Below are 18,675 nucleotides of genomic sequence, written 5' to 3'. Positions count from 1 at the left end.
CTATCTCGCAAATCACTTAAAATATACATTGTTAAATTCATTGAGAAGTAATAATTTATATGAAATTTATATGAATATGAATTATATATGAATTTAAATGACATAATTATATTATGTCATTATAAAATTACATAATTGGCAACCCTACATTTTCTAACTTTTTATAGTGGGGAAAGGTGTAACATTCTCCATATTGCACATTTTCTATCAATAAAATAATTTGGTTTCCATGATAAATATTGTGAATTCAAACAAGAAGTATGATTTCTGTGTTTGTTTTATCTGCCAAAGCTAAATCAAGATGAGGTCTACATTAAGATTTGACCCCCCCAAATTCTTACTGAAGTCCTAGATTATCAAGTAAAAAAAGTATTTTGCCAAGACAACCATAAGAAGGACATCAGAAACATCATTTTGAGGCAGGTAGGAATGAATCACTTATGTTTTCGACAATGCTAGGCTTCGAGTATATTTGAAATATTTGATTTTGCTATATTTTTCATGTTCATTAAGACAAACGAGACTCATATGGAAAGAAAATATTATAGGCTTACATGAAGAATTAAATCATGTAACCCCAGTACTGAGAGAACTAATAAAAATTTTATGTCAACATTTATGTATCTCATCAAGGAAACTTCCCCTTGTCTTTAATAGAATTGGAAAGTTACTGAAAAACAAATAAGGAAAATGCATTCTAAATCAAGCACTAACATGCATATAATTTTCTAACAGCCAAATTCTTAAACAATACATAGTTTAATTTACTTCCTGTATTGTAATTTTTTGACTTTATAAGTAAAAATTATATACTTGTGCTTTACTTAAGATTTACTCTATTTATGTGTAACCCATATATGTATCTTTCAGTCTAACCTGATTTTGTTAAAGTGATACTAATACAGAAATTTAGACTGAGAGGACTTTTCACTTCAAGTTTATGATAAGAAATTTTTCATTCTCTGTATTCATTTAATATCTTTTATAGAATCGTGTATTGAATATGAATTTGAGTACTGGCCTCAAATATCTTCTTGAAATTAGTCTTTTAATCATATACTAAGAGCATCTCTATTATTATATTTTGTATTTCCAAGAAATGTCATTTCTAACATCAGGGAAACATTACGTAACCAAAGAGGGATTTCAGCCAATGAAGTGATGAAATGTAAGATCATATAAAAAATTACTAGTAGTAAATTTAGAATATCTTACATAGATAAATATGTTCTAACTTGTCATTGGGGAATGCAACTATAATTCTTTAAAACCTATATTACTTTTATTATATTTTGTTAGAAACAAATCATTATGCCCAGGCCACAGGTAGGAGAGGGAAAGAGAGATTGACAAAGTGGCAACACACCTCTCAGAATGAGGAATAGGTTTGTTATTGGGATGGTGTTGATGATTTCACCTTAATGTCAAGGCCAAAACCTATCAAACTTTACTTAACTATACTTTAAGAATATGTCAGTATCATCTCATACAGATGGTTAAACAAAAGAAAGATGGAGAGAAAAAGAGAATGAAACAGAGACAGATAAACAGAGAAACAGACTTCATTAATTCAACTTTTTTCAGTAACCAAATTGGGTAAAGGAGCCTGTCCTGCCTTTATCATCTTGTGGGTTTTTTTTGTTTGTTTGTTTTGTTTTGTTTCTTTCAGAAATATTTTGTTGCTGTTATAAGCTGTTGTTTAACCCATGTTTAAACTGCTATATTTAAATTTTTTATTTTTATTTTACGTTATATAAATGAGGAGAATTTGACACATTGCTAAATGCATGAAAAAATAAAGAATAGACCATCACTGAGGTGAATAGGCTTATAATGTAAGGAGACAGGTATTAAAAACAAAATTTATTAAGTATTATGTAATCTGTTTAGGACACTTTATTTTATATGTGTACATTTTTCCATTTTTCTTTTTTTTTTTAAAGATTTTATTTATTCATGACACACACACACACACACACACACACACACACACAGAGAGGCAGAGACACAGGCAGAGGGAGAAGCAGGCTCATGCAGGGAGCCCAACATGGGACTTGATCCTGGGCCTCCAGGATCATGCCCTGGGCTGAAGTTGGCACTAAACCAAGTATTTTTTATACAGCAAAATCAATGATCAAATATAATCATAGACAAAACGTTATCAGTGTGCTAGAACTTAGTAAATATTTCCTCATGTGTCATTTCTGAAGAATATACGAGACAATGAGTTCAGGTAACCAACATGATCAGAAAGATACCTAAATAAGGTGATGATGACCATTAAATTTAGTTTTCTATAGAACCAAGACAGTATATTAAGAGACAATATAGCATATTATGAGTATATATTTTGCCAGTATAGCTATATTACAACTATATAAATGGAGGGAGGGAAAGCAGATGGAAAAAAAATCTCAAAAAAAAATCGCTGAAATTATAACAATTGTATAAGTAGTGATATTAATACAGTATTTTACATACATATAGTTTTATTAGCTCTTAGTATTTATATATAATAAATGTCATCACATGTACTTTATTATATATAAAACATTAATGTAAATGTTTGTTAGCTTTCCCTGTAAGATCTGAAAATCCTTCAGAAAGAAAAATCTGAAAAATATCTAGAAATGATGATGAATCCAGTAATATTTAGCATCCTTAACTCCCAGATCCCATTTCTTATTTTCAGAAACCATAGCTTCTTGAAGAAATGGCTGATTGAATATGTGAGGCAGAAGACATATTATTCTGTAATATCTTTCTTACCAGATTAGCATGAAACTATTAAAGACTCTGAGAGTCAAAGACTAAGGATTCAATATGAACAGGCTTCCACTGTCATAAGATGGAGTGATTTGAGTTTCAAATAACTATTTTTTTATTGCAACAAAGCCAACCAATATTGGTTATATTTATGATTTCCTAAAGATAAAATAGAAAATGCCATTTTCAGAGAGTGATAGAAAACCATTCATTATGTGGTAAATAAAGTGAAAGAATCAGGCATTTTTCCAAATTTCCCTAGGTCCGTTCTAACCTTGGATTGCCAAATCAAAGATGAAGTTTGCGTCCTTTTATAAAGAAATTTCAAACAATAACAAAAATAATGATAAAATTAGAATCTCACCATTTTTGCAAATTCCCTAAAATAATAATTTATAGGATTTAAGCATCAATGGCTGTGGAAATCTAAATGAGAGACAACTAGACATTGTGTGTCTTTATATACTTACCAACACCGTCTGTAGTCTTGCCAGAGAGATTGAACTAGAGTCTGATCTAGTAGAGACTAGAGTTTCTTCATATAGTTGCCAAGTTGCAGAAAATTCAGAGTGTAAAGATACATGTAGAACTGCACCAAAATTATTCATCATCAAAACCTGGAGTTTGGAAAACTGTACAAGTCAAGCAAAATAGCCAAATTTCTCCAAAGAATTTTTTTAAGATTTTATTTATGTACTCATTAGAATACACAGAGAGGAAAGAAAAGAGAGAGAGAGAGAGAGACAGAGACAGAGAAGAGAGAAGCAGGCTCTATGCAGGGAGCCTGACGTGGGACTCAATACCAGATCTCCAGGATCAGGCCCAGGGCTGAAGGCAGCCAGCCCTAAACCGCTGAGCCACCCGGGCTGCACTCAATCAAGTAAATTTTAAAGATCTAACCGGTTTTATTGAGTGATTCATCTAGCAATATGAAAAAAGCTTCAAAAGGCTGCAGAAAGGGAAAATATTTTTAAAGCATGGGAAGACATTAATGAAAAAAAGCGTTGTTTGAGGTGAGATTACCTTTCTTTGAGAGACAAAAGGGCCTATTGGGGATAAAATAATCTTCCTTTGGGAATTAAGATAGCTTTTAAATCTTGGTGGGTTTAGCATATAAGTGACTCCATTTCGGACTGTTTCTTTTTAACAGCATTAAAATGAGAAATACAGTTGGTAAGGGAAAACATTTGACAATACTAAGACTATTTAATGGAAGATTAAGATGAATAAAGTAAAAAAATAAAAATAAAAAGATGAATAAAGTAATAAAATGCCAGGACTTTGATATGTTGAGGAAAAAAAATGAGAAAGCTTGTTAAACATATGCTTTGATTCTAAGAATGTTTTGTATTAGGAATGTAAATATTGATCAGTATTAGGTAAATAGAGTATGTTTCTCTTTGCTTGTTCAGATATCACCAGTAGCATAAGAAATGCCAATTAGATATCTAAGAAATTCTTAAGACTCAAGTAGAACATCTTATTTGCATATAAATAAAAGAAACATAATTTGTATCTAAGGTTATATTAGTCTGTGGGAGATTAGTTCTTTCTCATAATAATTTATTTCCACTATTTATTCAAGCCATTTTATTAGACCCAGATATTTCATGCCTTCTAGCATGAGCCTTCAAAGTGCAAAGACAAAAGGACTATAACACTAAATTTGTTGCTCAGACATTCTCTCATTTTTTTTTAAGTGTTACTTATTTTTTTTTAAGACTTTATTTATTTATTCATGAGAGACACAGAGAAAGAGAGGCAGAGACACAGGCAGAGGGAGAAGCAGGCTCCATGCAGGGAGCCCGATGTGGGACTTGATCCCGGGTCTCCAGGATCATGCCCTGGGCTGAAGGCAGTGCTAAACCGCTGAGCCACCTGGGCTGCCCCATTCTCTCATTTGTTTATTCAAATCAGTCTGCACTAAAGCTTAGAAATGGTGGCTTTAGTTTGTAAGTTTTGTTGGCTTCTTTTAATTGAAATCTCTCAGGAGAATAGATCAAGCTAACAATAATTATTTTATTAATTTGAAAATTTAGTCTAACTTCCAGATTTATTATGAAATATGTTTTTATGGAACTTGGGTGGCTCAGTCGGTTAAGCATCCAATTCTTGATTTCAGCTCAGGTCTTGATATCAAGATTGTGAGATCAAGCCCTGCATTGGGTTCCTCACTCAGCAGGGAGTCTGCTTGGGATTCTTTCCCTCTGCCCCACCCCCTGCATGCTCTCTTTCTCTCAAATACATAAATGTTTAAAAAAATAAATTCCATCAGAAGAAATTATATTTCATTTATGAAGCCTTCAAGTTTTCCACATGTAGTATTCTACAATACCCACATCTTGAAATGACTAGAAGAGAAAAACAAAAAGGCTTAAATATAGAGCACTAGCTATATGGGAGTTTAAAGCCTGTAGTATTTTAGTATGGGTATGACATACCTTATTGCAAAATTAAACAAAAATTTTTCAAAATATTAATTCACCATGAGTGTAAAAATTACTTGCACTATTGAAGTGACTATATTTATCTGTATCTGATCTCTTGTCCCCAGTGAGTCCAAATCCACTCTTCAGTGGGAGGAAAAATTGTCTAGTTAAGAAATGTTTGCTAATCCAATAATCCAGTAGGGCTTCTTTTTTCTTAATATTTCTTTTTAAATTCACTTATTCATGAGAGACAGAGAGGAAGGCAGACACAGGCAGAGGGAGAAGCAGGCTCCATGCAGGGAGCCCAACGTGGGACTCGATCCTGGGTCTCCAGGATCACGCCCTGGGCTGAAGGCAGCGCTAAACCACTGAACCACCCGGGCTGCCCTCCAGTAGAGCTTCTTAGTAACTTAGTCTCTGCTTGGGTGACTGAGCTAACTGTCTTTCTTCAGAGACCTATTATTTTTCTCTGCCAAGGTAGAAACTGGTATGAAGTTGAAATTCAGATAATTTTGTGATGGGAGAGTAGGGAAATGTGAAGAAGGTTGGATCCTTGAACTGACAGGATATTCTCTCACCCTTTCTGAAATATACTTTGATGTGAATTATTAGTTTGTATCACTGGGTGCTAATTCCTTACAGTTAACGATCCTAACTACTTTCAGGGATTTCATGATTGTGGTCATTTGCTCTCAGTTTCAAAGCTCCTAACTGCTAAAGCCACTTTTTTCTAATGCCAACCTTTTCTGGTCCCTTGACATAAAGGAGTGTGTTGCCCTCAAACAGTCACCCAGGCTTGCAGGAAATTTTTGGTGACTTGATCAGCAATGGCAGGACAGGAGTTTCCCCATCCAGTCCTGTTCTTTTCTAGCACTTCTGCTTGTGCCTTTCTGTCGGTGCCCTCTATGTACATACTGGATGTGGTTGAATGCAGGGCCATTCCCAGAAGCATATCTGCTCTTACTAATCAATCAGGGGTGTCCTGATGTTATGTATTATAGCAACACACTTAAAAAAAAATGGACTTAATTTTTCCATAATTGCCTCTTTGGAAATGATCTTGTAGTAATCATTCATTCATTCCTTTTCTCCCTCCCTCTCTTCCTTCCCTCCCTCCTTTCTTCCCTCCCTCCCTCCCTCCCTTCTTTCTCTTTGCCCTCTCTTCCTCCTTTTTTCCTTCCTTCATTCCATTTTTAAAAATTAATGGACTTTATATTTAAGGCAGTTTTAGCTTTACAGAAAAATGAGCAGAAAATACAGAGTTCCGGATCACTAGGTGGCTCAGCAGTTTAGTGCCTGCCTTCGGCCCAGGGTGTGATCCTGGAGTCCCGGGATCAAGTCCCACATCAGGCTCCCTGAGTGCTTCTCCCTCTGCCTGTCTCTCTCTCTCTCTCTCTCTCTCTCTCTCTCTCTCTGTGTCTCTCATGAATAAATAAATAAAATCTAAAAAAAAAAAAATACTAAGTTCTTGTACCAACCCTCAATCACTGAGCCCCCTCTCATTTCTTCTGTTTTTAACGTCTTGCATCAGTGTGGTAAATTGATTACATTTGATAAGCCAATAATGATACATTTACTAGGGCCCATAGTTTGTATTACTATTCACTCTTTATGCTGTACATTATAGGTATTTGACAAATGTATGATGCCATATATCCATCATTTCTCTCTGCCCCTTTTTGAAAATTCTTCCTCTCTCCTTTAATTCCTTCAACTAATTACCTGTTGACTTGTAATTAGCCCTGACTTTATTTTTTATTTTTTATTTTTTTTAGCCCTGACTTTAACAAAGTAGAAGTATCAAGTGTAAATAAAAGTGCGAAGTCTGCAACAGACTAACTCAAATGTTTATGTAAGAGAGAAACAACAGAGACAATTCCCATATTGCAAAATAAAAAGCATTTCCCTGGAAACACAATAAAGGCAGGCAACTTACCAGTTTTGGACAGCTCAGAAGTTAATGTTTCATAAGTTTGAAAGATTAGGGTATATGCTAGGAAGTGCAAATATTATCTATTATTCACCAGGGGTATGTTTGTTCCTCAGAGGAGAGGTGGGAGCTGCACTTGGAGGGATATGCAGTAGTCTGGTAATGAAAGGTATTAAATGCTATGTTAAAAGTTAGAAAATTGGCCAAAGTTAACACTGCTTCAGGCAATTGGCTGGTGATTTGACAAAGAAAAATAAATGTTAGGTTGTTACAAATGTCAAAGGAGAAAAGTAGGGGGGGCAGTGTTTTCCCAAATCTTAAAAAAGAAAATCTCAAACTAAAGCATGACAATACACAAACATTTTTGAGAATTTAATAAATGTAGACAAAATGTAGAATTCAATTGAAGTGCCTCATTTTCTATATAAAACTTGAGAATTCTGACAATCTACTGAGAATGTCACCTTTCTTTCTTTCTTTCTTTCTTTCTTTCTTTCTTTCTTTCTTTCTTTCTTTCTTTCTTTCTTTTTCTTTCTTTCTTTCTTTCTTTCTTTCTTTTTCTTTCTTTCTTTCTTTCTTTCTTTCTTCTTTCTTTTTCTTTCTTTCTTTCTTCTTTCTTTCTTTCTTCTTTCTTCTTTCTTTCTTTCTTTCTTCTTTCTTTCTTTCTTTCTTTCTTTCTTTCTTTCTTTCTTTCTTTCTTTCTTTCTTTCTTTCTTTCTTTTAGGTTTTATTTATTCATGAGAGACACAGAGAGAAGCGGAGATATAAGCAGAGAAAAGCGGAGATATAGAAAGAGAGAGAAGTAGGCTCCCTGTGAGGAGCCTGATGCAGGACTGGACCCCAGGACCCTGCTATCACACCCTGAGCCAAAGGCAGATGTGCAAACACTGAGTCACCCAGGTGTCCTGGCATTTCTAATAACATAGCGATATTGTTTTCTACTCTGTTAATAAGAATCTTAGAAACAATTAGTATTATATAGATACTTCCTGTTAAAATTTATAATACATTTAACGACCTTTTCAAGTAAACCTAGATCCTTGTATTTCATGTCAGTTTGAGGGAAATTTCTATTCACTTCCCTCAGATTTCGTCATGAAGAGTTTTGTTCCAATCAGCCCCACTTTATGCTGAATCTTTCTACTTCCTGACCTGATTGGTGTGTGTCGTATATTGTTTCATGTTCCTCTGGATGAACCCAATCTAACGAATAGCTACAAACAACAGAGTTATTTTTCTCTTTTGTTTTTCCTCTACTCCACTCTACTTTTAGGAAAACTCGAAATATATCCAACTTTCTACATTAATATTTTCCTAAGAAAGGCTGTTTTAAGCTTCAGGGTAGAAGTAGATATTCAGATGCTCAGATGTGAAACCCTTTCAAATGTGGAACCACTTTCTCCAATTAGCCTGCAAACTATGGCAGAATATGCTACCCAAAATATACCAGGTTGGCATAAGGATTATTTTAAGAAAAAGGCACTTGAGAATCAGCAGGTACAGGAAGGTCATTCTAATTTCCTTTTCTGTCTGAAACCAGGAGATAAAAACTCCTTGTGAAAGGTGCCCTCCCTCTACCAAGAGAAAAGAAACATTGTTTGACAGGGAGGCAGAAACAAGAGAGAATTCTGTACAAATAGACCTCTTTAAAATAATTCTTATCTTGTTCTAGTCTCCCCACATAGTTGAATTACTTTTCCATAACTGCTTCTCTTTGTTCCATCTAGTATAAAAGAGTCTATCTTTTTTTTTTGAAGGGTTTTTTGTTTGTTTAATACATCTGAAAAGAATGCATATACAAAGAATTGAGACATGAGAAAGCATTGGTTCAACACTAATGAATCTACAATAATTAGGATTTGGGGAAGGGGGAGAAGATTACCTAAATATTTTTAAAAATTGGAAACTGTGACCAAAATAAGTGGATAATATCCCTATTAACACTTACGAAGAGTCTTCATAAGACTCCATGATTTTTTATTAAACTAGAGAGCCTTAACTAGCTACTCTAGGGTTCCTCATATGCAAAACAGAAATAAGGGGATTCCTCTGACTGGTCCCCATGTTGTTAAATGTTCTCCCCACCCCCATCCCCACCCCCAGCTTCTTCATGAAGCAGATCTCCATCCTCCCAACTTAAAAGAAGATGTGCATCATTCCATAGACATCTGTCTCCTAGCGCCACCTCTCACATTTCTTCGATTCACCAGGTCTTCAGTTGTGTTCTAGGAACACTGTTATCATACACTATTAAGCTGGACATCTATGCTAAGCATATAAGACAATGACTGACAAGGAAAAAAATGTTTTTTAATTACGTACTCAATCCATTTGGTGTATTTCAAAAGGTGCAAAGAGTCTATCTTATGAAAGCTCTTCTATCACATTGAACTTAAATCTGCATGTTGTTCTGTTGATCTTTCTTATGTCAATTTAATTCTTAGGTCCAATGAAAAAATCAAAAAGGGTAGAGGGAAGATCTTGACTCCCTTACATCTATCAGAACAAGGCAGGCATTTACGTTTCTATTTGCCTAACCCATTATCTCTCTCCTCTTTGAGGCTAGGGAGAAAAACAAAGGATTGTTAGTCACTCTATTATATAATATTTTTGGTGTGCTAATCTAACATAAATTACTCTTTCGAGAATTTTTAGAGAGAATACCCTATGTTAGAATTTTGAGTGTATTCTTGAATTCCCATAGTTTCATTCATTTAACTGTTGACCTTGACATTATTTAGATGGGATAATGGAATATTTAAACATATATTTATGTAGACAGACTCAACTAATTATATTAACTTTTCTTCTTGAAACCAGCATAGATGAAATTTTAAAACAGTGACAATAAGTCCTATCAAAATGAGAAACTAAATTTATATTTAGGATGTGGCTTTATGAAATATTTTATTGTAGCGATATAGATATATAACTTCAGATTCAGACAGATCCTTGGGAAACAGTCAAAAATCACCTAGATGTAATTTGAATACAGTAGGAATTGTGACCTATAATAAGAGAAAATGAAAGAGAGAGAGAGTGAAAGAAAGAGATAGATAGATATGGGGGTAGTGGGAGAGAGTGTTTAATCAAATCATAAAGTAGAAACAGGTTCCTGCAGAATTGTGTAAAAATGTAAAATCTGGTAGAATTATATCAAAATGTTACTAGGGCAAAATAGGAACCTTTAAGTTCTAACCCTGGTAAATATAAAATTGTCCAGATGGTAAAGGTTGGTAAATATTGTTTTAGTATGCATGTGTGGGGAGAAATTTAGACATGTTTATCTCCCTAGCTCAAACAAGACTAAGATACTGACATGACTTGAACACAAAAATATGAACAATGAGACCCCAATTGTGGTCCCAGTTTAACAACAATAAAAATTTGGTCACTCTGTGTGTATGTGTGTGACAGTTATCACCCTGAACAAAAATTATCTAGCAAATAAGTGATCTTAGTAACCTCAGCTGTTAACCTCAGTTCACTTTGTTAATTCCAGTTTACTTCGAATATTGTAATTATATCATTAAGGTTAAGATATTTTTAACCCTGGAAAGGTTTAGAATAAAATATAGAGATGATGATATAAATCATAGATACATTAATGATATACTTTTGGTTAGGGATAATATCTGTATTTGGAATAAAAAATGTAATGATTAAAATAATTACATATCTTAGAGACTTGAAAAATTTAGTTTGGTTGTTTTATTAAAATGTGTAATTGAGTGATAGATTTTACACTTCATATTTTATTTTAAAGTTTAAGTAAGGAGCACCTGGGTGGCTTAGTTAGTTAATCATCCTGCTCTTGATTTTGGCTCAGGTCATGATCTTGTGATTGTAAGAGCAAGCCCTGGATCTGGCTCTGTGCTAGGGTGGAGCCTACTTAAGATTCTCTCTCGCTCACTCTTCCTTTGCCCCATCTCACTCCCTCAAGCTCTCCCTTTTTTTCTCTCTCTCTCTCAAAAAAAAAAAAAAAAAAATATTTTTTTAAGTTATATGAAAATTTTAATCCCTGCAAGCAACACTGGAATGTTGAAGACAACTTGAAAATCTTTCTAAATTTACTATATTAAATTTACTGTTATGGATTAAATAATTAGGATTAAAGTATCAGTGACTGAGATTTTAAGAGAATTTTATGTTGATTCAAATAAATATAAGGTGCTCCTGAAGCCGCCACCTCTGCCGGAGGCCACAGCGGGACCCACCCTGGAAACATGTTTCCAACCAGTATGACAATGACGTCACTGTTTGGAGCCCTCAGGGCAGTATTCATCACATTGAATATGCAATGGAAGCTGTCAAACAAGGTTCAGCCACAGTTGGTCTGAAATCAAAAACCCATGCAGTGTTGGTTGCATTGAAGAGAGCACAGTCAGAGCTTGCAGCTCATCAGAAGAAAATTCTCCATGTTGATAAGCATATTGGGATCTCAATTGCGGGACCTACTGCTGATGCTAGACTGTTATGTAATTTTATGCTCCAGGAGTGTTTGGATTCCAGATTTGTATTTGACAGACCTCTTCCTGTGTCTTGTCTTGTATCTCTAATTGGAAGCAAGACCCAGATACCAACATAATGGTATGGTGGGAGACCATATGGTGTTGGACTGCTTATTGCTAGTTATGATGATATGGGCTCTCACATTTTCCAAACCTGTCCGTCTGCCAACTATTTTGACTGTAGAGCCATGTCCATTGGAGCCCGTTCTCAATCAGCTCGTACTTACTTGGAGGGACATATGTCTGGGTTTATGGAGTGCAATTTGAATGAACTGGTTAAACATGGTCTGTGTGCCTTATGAGAGACACTTCTTGCAGAACAGTACCTAACTACAAAGAATGTTTCCATTGGAATTGTTGGTAAAGACTTGGAGTTTACGATTTATGATGATGATGATGTATCTCCGTTCCTGGAAGGTCTTGAAGAAAGACCACAGAGAAAGGCACAGCCTGCTCAACCTGCTGATGAACCTGCAGAAAAGGCTGATGAACCAATGGAGCATTAAGTCACAAACCAGTCTATATGTGTATTATCAAATATGTAAGAATGCAGGAGCCCTTACTGATGACAGTAATCTATACTTTGAACCAAAAGATGCAGTGTGGTCTTCTGGTATGTTTTAAGAATCGGTCCAGATGTGTTTTTCCCAAGTAACTTGTCTGAACCATATAATGGTGTGCATTTTTCTTGAGAGGGTCTATATAATCATTTTCTAGAAAGTATAGTTATCTGTACTAATGTTTTTATATGAAGAACATAGTGTCTTTGTGGTTTTAAAGACAACTGTGAAATAAAATTGTTTCACCTGCAAAATAAATAAATAGATAGATAGATAGATAGATAGATAAATAAAAGTTCCTGATTCTATCAGAGTAAATTGTAGTACTTTACTCCTTTAGAGAGTATCTTATTGTTTTCTTTCTTTTCCTTTAAAATTATGTTTTATTAGGCTGAAGTCTTTAATTTGTATACTTAGAGAAGACACTGAAATTATCAGAACTCCAATTACATCATCTATAAAATGAGACTCTTAAATCAGATGATTTTTAAATGACCCTGCACTAAATGTCAGAAGCAAACAGAAACATGAAGACTATAATTCAAAGACTTAAATCTGTTAAGGGACATTCTTTTTTTTTTTTAATTGTAAAATTATATTCTTACACATGGCTAAGGAGAGATTGCTTCCTGCAGAGAGACAAGAACTGAATGAGAAGTTGTGCACTGCTGAGGGTCCTCATAGTCCCCACCCAACCACTGAGCACCTCCTTGATCTTTCAATTAACACCAAAACAAAGCCACCATTACCTCATATTTTTGGAATTTGAAGTAATGTCTTGCTAGTGTTTGATTTACATTTTAAAGATGAATTCAGACTGCTCCTTTATCAGACTGTGATTGATTCACTTTTTATTCAGTAAAATAGCTAAAATGATCAATTTTCTCAGACTTTAGAACATTTAAATGCCTGTATCTGCAGCTGAAAATTGTCCAACTTTATAAAAAATTCTGAACCTAAGTTTGAATATTTATTTTTATATGTACGCATGTTATGCTCTGTTCCTGAAAAATTATCAAGTCAAATGTTTATAGAAGATTTACTGTCATGATTCTAAACATTTAACCTGATTTTTTAAATATAGCTTAAAATCTGGCTCTAAATCTTCCATCTCAATTTGTTACTTTAATGTTTTTAAGTTTCTTTTTTCATTACTATAGATTGTGTTTAATGTGCTAATACTTTATATCAAAAATAATATTGTTTTAAATCATATTTTAAAATATTTTCTTTTAATACTTTAATTTACATTTTATAATGATTTTATCATGTTTCTTGCATTTGAAATGTATGTTAAATTCAGTTGTCTGAAATCTGTGAGGAATCAGGAAATGTTTATCTCCACTTAGTCTTTTACGAAGGGTAATAAGCTGCTTCTCAGCTGTATTAGACTAAGGACTTAGATTTAAGAGGAAACAATCTTCAAAATAAAATACCCTTGTGGCTTTCTATCCCTCAATTTAAGAGTTAGTCTTGACTTACTCTTCCAGTATACTGCAGATACTCTCTCCTTTAGCTTTCACCAATTTGAACTACTAGAAATCTGAATTTTCGTTTTTCGTTGATCCATGTGGATTTTATAACATGACGGTAGTCTCTACTCTTTGGGACAATATATCTTCAATTTTGTGTAGTTTTGTGCCTGACCATTTTTGTTGGTTTCCTCACAGTAGTATCTATATTACTTTCCTACTGCTGCTATAGCAAATATCCACAAATGCAATAGCTTTAAAAAATACAAATTTATTGTCTTACATTTCCAGAGACCAGAAGCCCTACATTAATTTCATTCAATTAAAATCAGGGTGCCAACAGGGCTGTTTCCTTCTGGAGGCTATGAGAGAATATTCCATGCTCTTGTAGCTCACTGCATTATACCATTTGTAGGCCATTCCTAATCTTCAGAGTTTATTACTCCAGTCTCTGCCTCCAACATTGCATTACCTCTTCTCTCTTTTATACTTGAACCTCCTTCTGGCTCCCTTCTATAAGGACACTTGCAATTACATTTAGGGTTACCAGATAATCCAAAATTTATAATGTAATTTTTAAAAATAGATACTGTAGTAGGTGTGTATCCTACCAACCTACTACAGTTGGAATAATATTTTGAAAAATTCTTCTTCCAGTCCAGAATATGAGTAAACTATGATGGAAATCAGCACAATATTTGAGAGGTTGATGTAAAACAGAAACCACTTGTTAACTTGGTGTCAGTATTCAAGCACAGTGGGAGCTCAAGCACGTTGTAAGTGTTGTGCTAAGTTACCTCATTCATAGGGGGTAGCTGCCATGCCCCCAGATAGTCCAGCTGCAGCCAAATATCTTCCTGTAGATTCTACAAGTCCTAGATGAGTTGTATGGGCATCTCCAGTTCTGTAGCAAAGGATGCTAGCGATTCTTGAATTTCACCCATGTCATTGAGAGAAACATGCAGGTTCATTCAAGAATGTTCTCCCTCGTCCTCATAGTCCTGCCTCATCTTATTGCTTCTGTTTTGTCCTCATTGGTTTCAGTTTATCATCTTCTTCCTTTTTTCACATCCATCCTTCCTTTAGTTGCTGTCAGCTGCTGTCTTAGTTGACCTATAGAATCTTCAAACCCACTGTTAAAGCAGAAACAGTATCCACCAAGATACTTTTCAGTCAGCCCCTACTATTTTGTAAGAGTTCGTATCTGCAATAGATCTCTTACTTCACTCATATTGGTTCTGCTTCTCCGATAAAGTTTTGATAGATAAATATGCTGCTTTTATAGCAATAAAAACAATAAGAAGCTAGAACCTAAAAATTCATATTATCTTAGAAAATACTAAAACATTTTAAAATAACAAATAAGGGAAAACGTTGGAGTCTCTTGATGCTCCTATTGTGTGAAGTCAAGTCTTTGACTAGAACCTCTGATCTTGCTTTGACCAAAACTCTTATCACAAACCATCTACAACTTTACTCTAGGAATCCTGGATCTTTTACCATATCACCATAGTATTATATCCAGAAAGTTTAGGGCCTAATTGAGACTGATAATGAACAATTTAAATCATAGTTTTACTCTAATTTATATAATTTTGTTTTCATTAGAAACATCTTCTTGTATATAGTAAGACAGATGGCTGCCTTTAAATAGTGCTGATATAGGGGATCCCTGGGCAGCTCAGAGGGTTAGCACTGCCTTCGGCCCCGGGCATGATCCTGAAGTTCTGGGGTCAAGAGTCCTATGTCGGGCTCTCTGCATAGAGCCTGCTTCTCCCTCTGCCTGTGTCTCTGCCTCTCCCTCTCTCTGTGACTCTGTGAATAAATAAATAAAATATTAAAAAAATAGTGTTGATATAAACTTAAATGATAAAAGTGTAATATCAATAACATGAGCTCTTAGGAAAATAGTCAAATAAATGGACTTGATGATGGGATAGGATATAAAATGTGTTAGAGGATGGAAAACCTGTTGAAGCAAATAAAAAATTAGAATATACTTGAATAAGCATACTGCCTGTTAAGAGGTAGCAGTTGGAAGGTAGCTTGTTTTTGAGTTTGTGATTTAAGAGAAGATAGTTTGAATGATGAAAAATCCAAACTCAACACTGGATATGGGTTGTTGAAGGGAAATAGAAGAGAAGGACTGAGAGATGGATGGGCTATTTTCATGGATGTCTAAATAATATATTTTAATGGAAGGTGTTTTAATATAGTAGAAGAGTATGATAACAGGAGCTAATCTATCAAAGGAGCATAGAAGGTTAGCAGAAGGTAAATCAATACTTTTTATATAAAGGTCATGGAACACAATAGAAACAGAACACACTCAGAGGAATCTGAATTTTTTACCATATGATTTTGAAAATAGTATTTAGAAGCAGGGGTGATACTAGTGCCATTTCCATACTCTGAGTTATATGTAGCATGGAAAAAAAAAACACTTTTAGGTGGTGAGGAAAATGAGAACCATAGTGATAGTAATAGTTTAATAAAAGCAAGGAGGAACATTCAGGGGAATATTTGTTGAATATAAATAGGGAAGTACCTTCTGGAAAAGTTGGTCAATTGGAGGAAAAAGAGTTTTAAAATACATCTAAAAGTACAGATCATGCTATAGGAATTTAAATTAAATATCTAATTACCAACATGGTACAGGCACCAAATAATCATAACAGATTCTGACTAAAGTGACCAGTAGAGCCATACTCATTTTTAGTAGCTGAACATTAGTGTTAGATTTCTGTTCTAGAAATAATGGAAAACTGGCATTTAAGACGGTGTCATGGGGCTCCTAGGTGACTCAGTTGATTAAGTATCTGACTCTTGATTTCAGCTCAGCTCATGATCTTGGAGTTGTGAGGTTGAGCCCTGAGTCAGGCTCCACACTCAGGAGTCTGCTTTGAGATTCTCTCTCTGCCTTTCCCTCTGCCCTTCCTCCTCCCCTACCCTTCCTTCTCTTAAAAAAAAAAAAAAAAGGCAGTGTCATAAAAACAAAAAGAATGCCAGGCATGGATAGTGTAGTAGAGAAGAGAACACACAGGTTTGGGTTGATGAAACTTATATTAACCATCATCATATAGTGTTGATAGCTACAACAGTTGTTGCCATTTGTGTCAGCAGTGTGCAAACATAATAGACTTAGATAGTTTTTTCTCTTTAGAAGCATCCGGCAGTAATTTTAAATAAAACCACCCAGAAAACTTTTGGGAAAGCTATTCTCATGGTGATAGGAAAATTTCAAAGGTCTGTTGATTGATGGGGACTCATAGCTGCTTCCCTGATCAAAATAGATGAGAGTCTCATCTAAATATTAAGTATTCTCTCTAACTGCACCTCATTTGTGTGCGTATTTGAGAGAGAGAGAAATTGAGAGAGAGAGAAATCAGGAGTATGATGATTTTGATGGTCTTTTTATTTTTATATTTTTAGCTTTTTTGTTCATAAACACTGATTCTGTATTCTCCTATCACTTTGCACTTTTGGAATCATCTATGAAAACCGTATGGTCATTTGTACTCTTCTCTACAGATAATGACAGTCATTGTAAAGGCCAAATCCTCAGAAGAGCACTATTTTTGGAAAAGTGCTTCTGTGCAAGTCTGTGTTTCTATCATGTTTCCCAAAAAACAGCAGGAATTTTCACTCTCAGGGTGATTCCTACACTCTATATAATTCCACTCTTTCTTGAAGGCAAATTTGAAGAAGCTATTCTCAGAGACAGATACCCACTGAGAGCATAGCAAATACAGTTTTACCTATTATGTTGGATTTACTTCTGTTTTCTTGTCCTTAATACTAGTGTCAGTACCTAGTGCCTACACTTGTTCTGAAGGTGAAATGAATCTAAGAAAAATGAAACCAAGATTTGGCTTACCATTCACCCTGGCCCTCTTTAGAGATAACCTTTACTGGATTCATTTATTTACAATTGATACATGCCAAAATTTGTCATATATATGTTTACTTAAAAAAAGAGGGAAATGATTCTGAAAAATTATAAGCTTACTCAATTACACAGTCTGCCTTTCAGCTCTATGATCAAGAAGTTAATAATTCTTAGACATACAGTACTGCTGGATGGCTTCAGAGAAATTATTTCTAATTGGTGTTAGGCAGTTGGTACTATTCTTCAGTGAATTTTGTCCCTTTGTGTATTTCAGTGATGTTTTCACATCTTCATTCTTCTGCTGATATTAACACTTCCCCGTGTAACCATCTCTGACTTCCTTCAAGAAAATTAAAGTAATCAAGGATAAAATGCATCATTTAAGTATTTTTGCACTAAAACTAAATTATTTAAAAAACACACACTCACACACACATGCATGGACATGTATTCTTCTCAGAGGACTCTTCTTCCAGTTCCTCCATAGGTTTTCCTAGTCCAATCTATACCAATCCCATTTAAAACTTTTTTTCAGGGATCCCTGGGTGGCTCAGTGGTTTAGCACCTGCCTTTGGCCCAGGGCGTGATCCTGAGTCCCGGATCGAGTCCCGCGTCGGGCTCCCGGCATGGATCCTGCTTCTCCCTCCTCCTGTGTCTCTGCCTCTCTCTCTTTCTCTCTCTCTATGTCTATCATAAATAAATAAATCTTAAAAAAATATTTTAAAAAAAAAACTTTTTTTCAATACATTAGATCCATTGCTATTTTACTGTTTAAGCCATCTAGAAAGATGTTCAAGCCTTCCCCTCCCACACACACAACCCCCCCACACACAAAATGAACCCTCTCCTATCCCTGTACACTGTAATAGTTTACCATGAAATGACACCATATTTTAATCTATGCCCACCTCTTAACATACTTCAATCTGGGCTCTTCCTTTGACTTGCATAATATCTTCACAATGTCATTACTAATCTCACGATTTGTCATTCCCTTTGGTACCATCTCAGTTTTTCTTACAGAAAAATCTAGAACCTGTTTTATGTTCATCACAGGCTCTTTACTGAATTCTTTACTCCTTTTTCTTCCCAAACATATTTAACTGATTCTACTTCTG

General features: G+C 34.7%; 1 long non-coding RNA gene and 1 pseudogene across 2 annotated transcripts in view; both read left to right on the top strand.

The window, feature by feature from the left end:
• LOC144287602 (proteasome subunit alpha type-1 pseudogene) overlaps positions 1-12,447 on the top strand; it is a 34,471-nt pseudogene extending 22,024 nt beyond the window's left edge.
• The window catches only part of LOC144287855 (uncharacterized), a 354,870-nt gene that overhangs the window by 185,209 nt on the left and 150,986 nt on the right, over positions 1-18,675 (top strand). The gene's annotated exons all lie outside the window — the stretch shown is intronic.

This window comes from Canis aureus, chromosome 17 (genome assembly GCF_053574225.1).
Source record: "Canis aureus isolate CA01 chromosome 17, VMU_Caureus_v.1.0, whole genome shotgun sequence".
Lineage (NCBI taxonomy): Eukaryota > Metazoa > Chordata > Mammalia > Carnivora > Canidae > Canis > Canis aureus.
The sequence above is the reverse complement of the archived record's forward strand: the minus strand, read 5'-3'. Positions and strand labels throughout refer to the sequence as shown.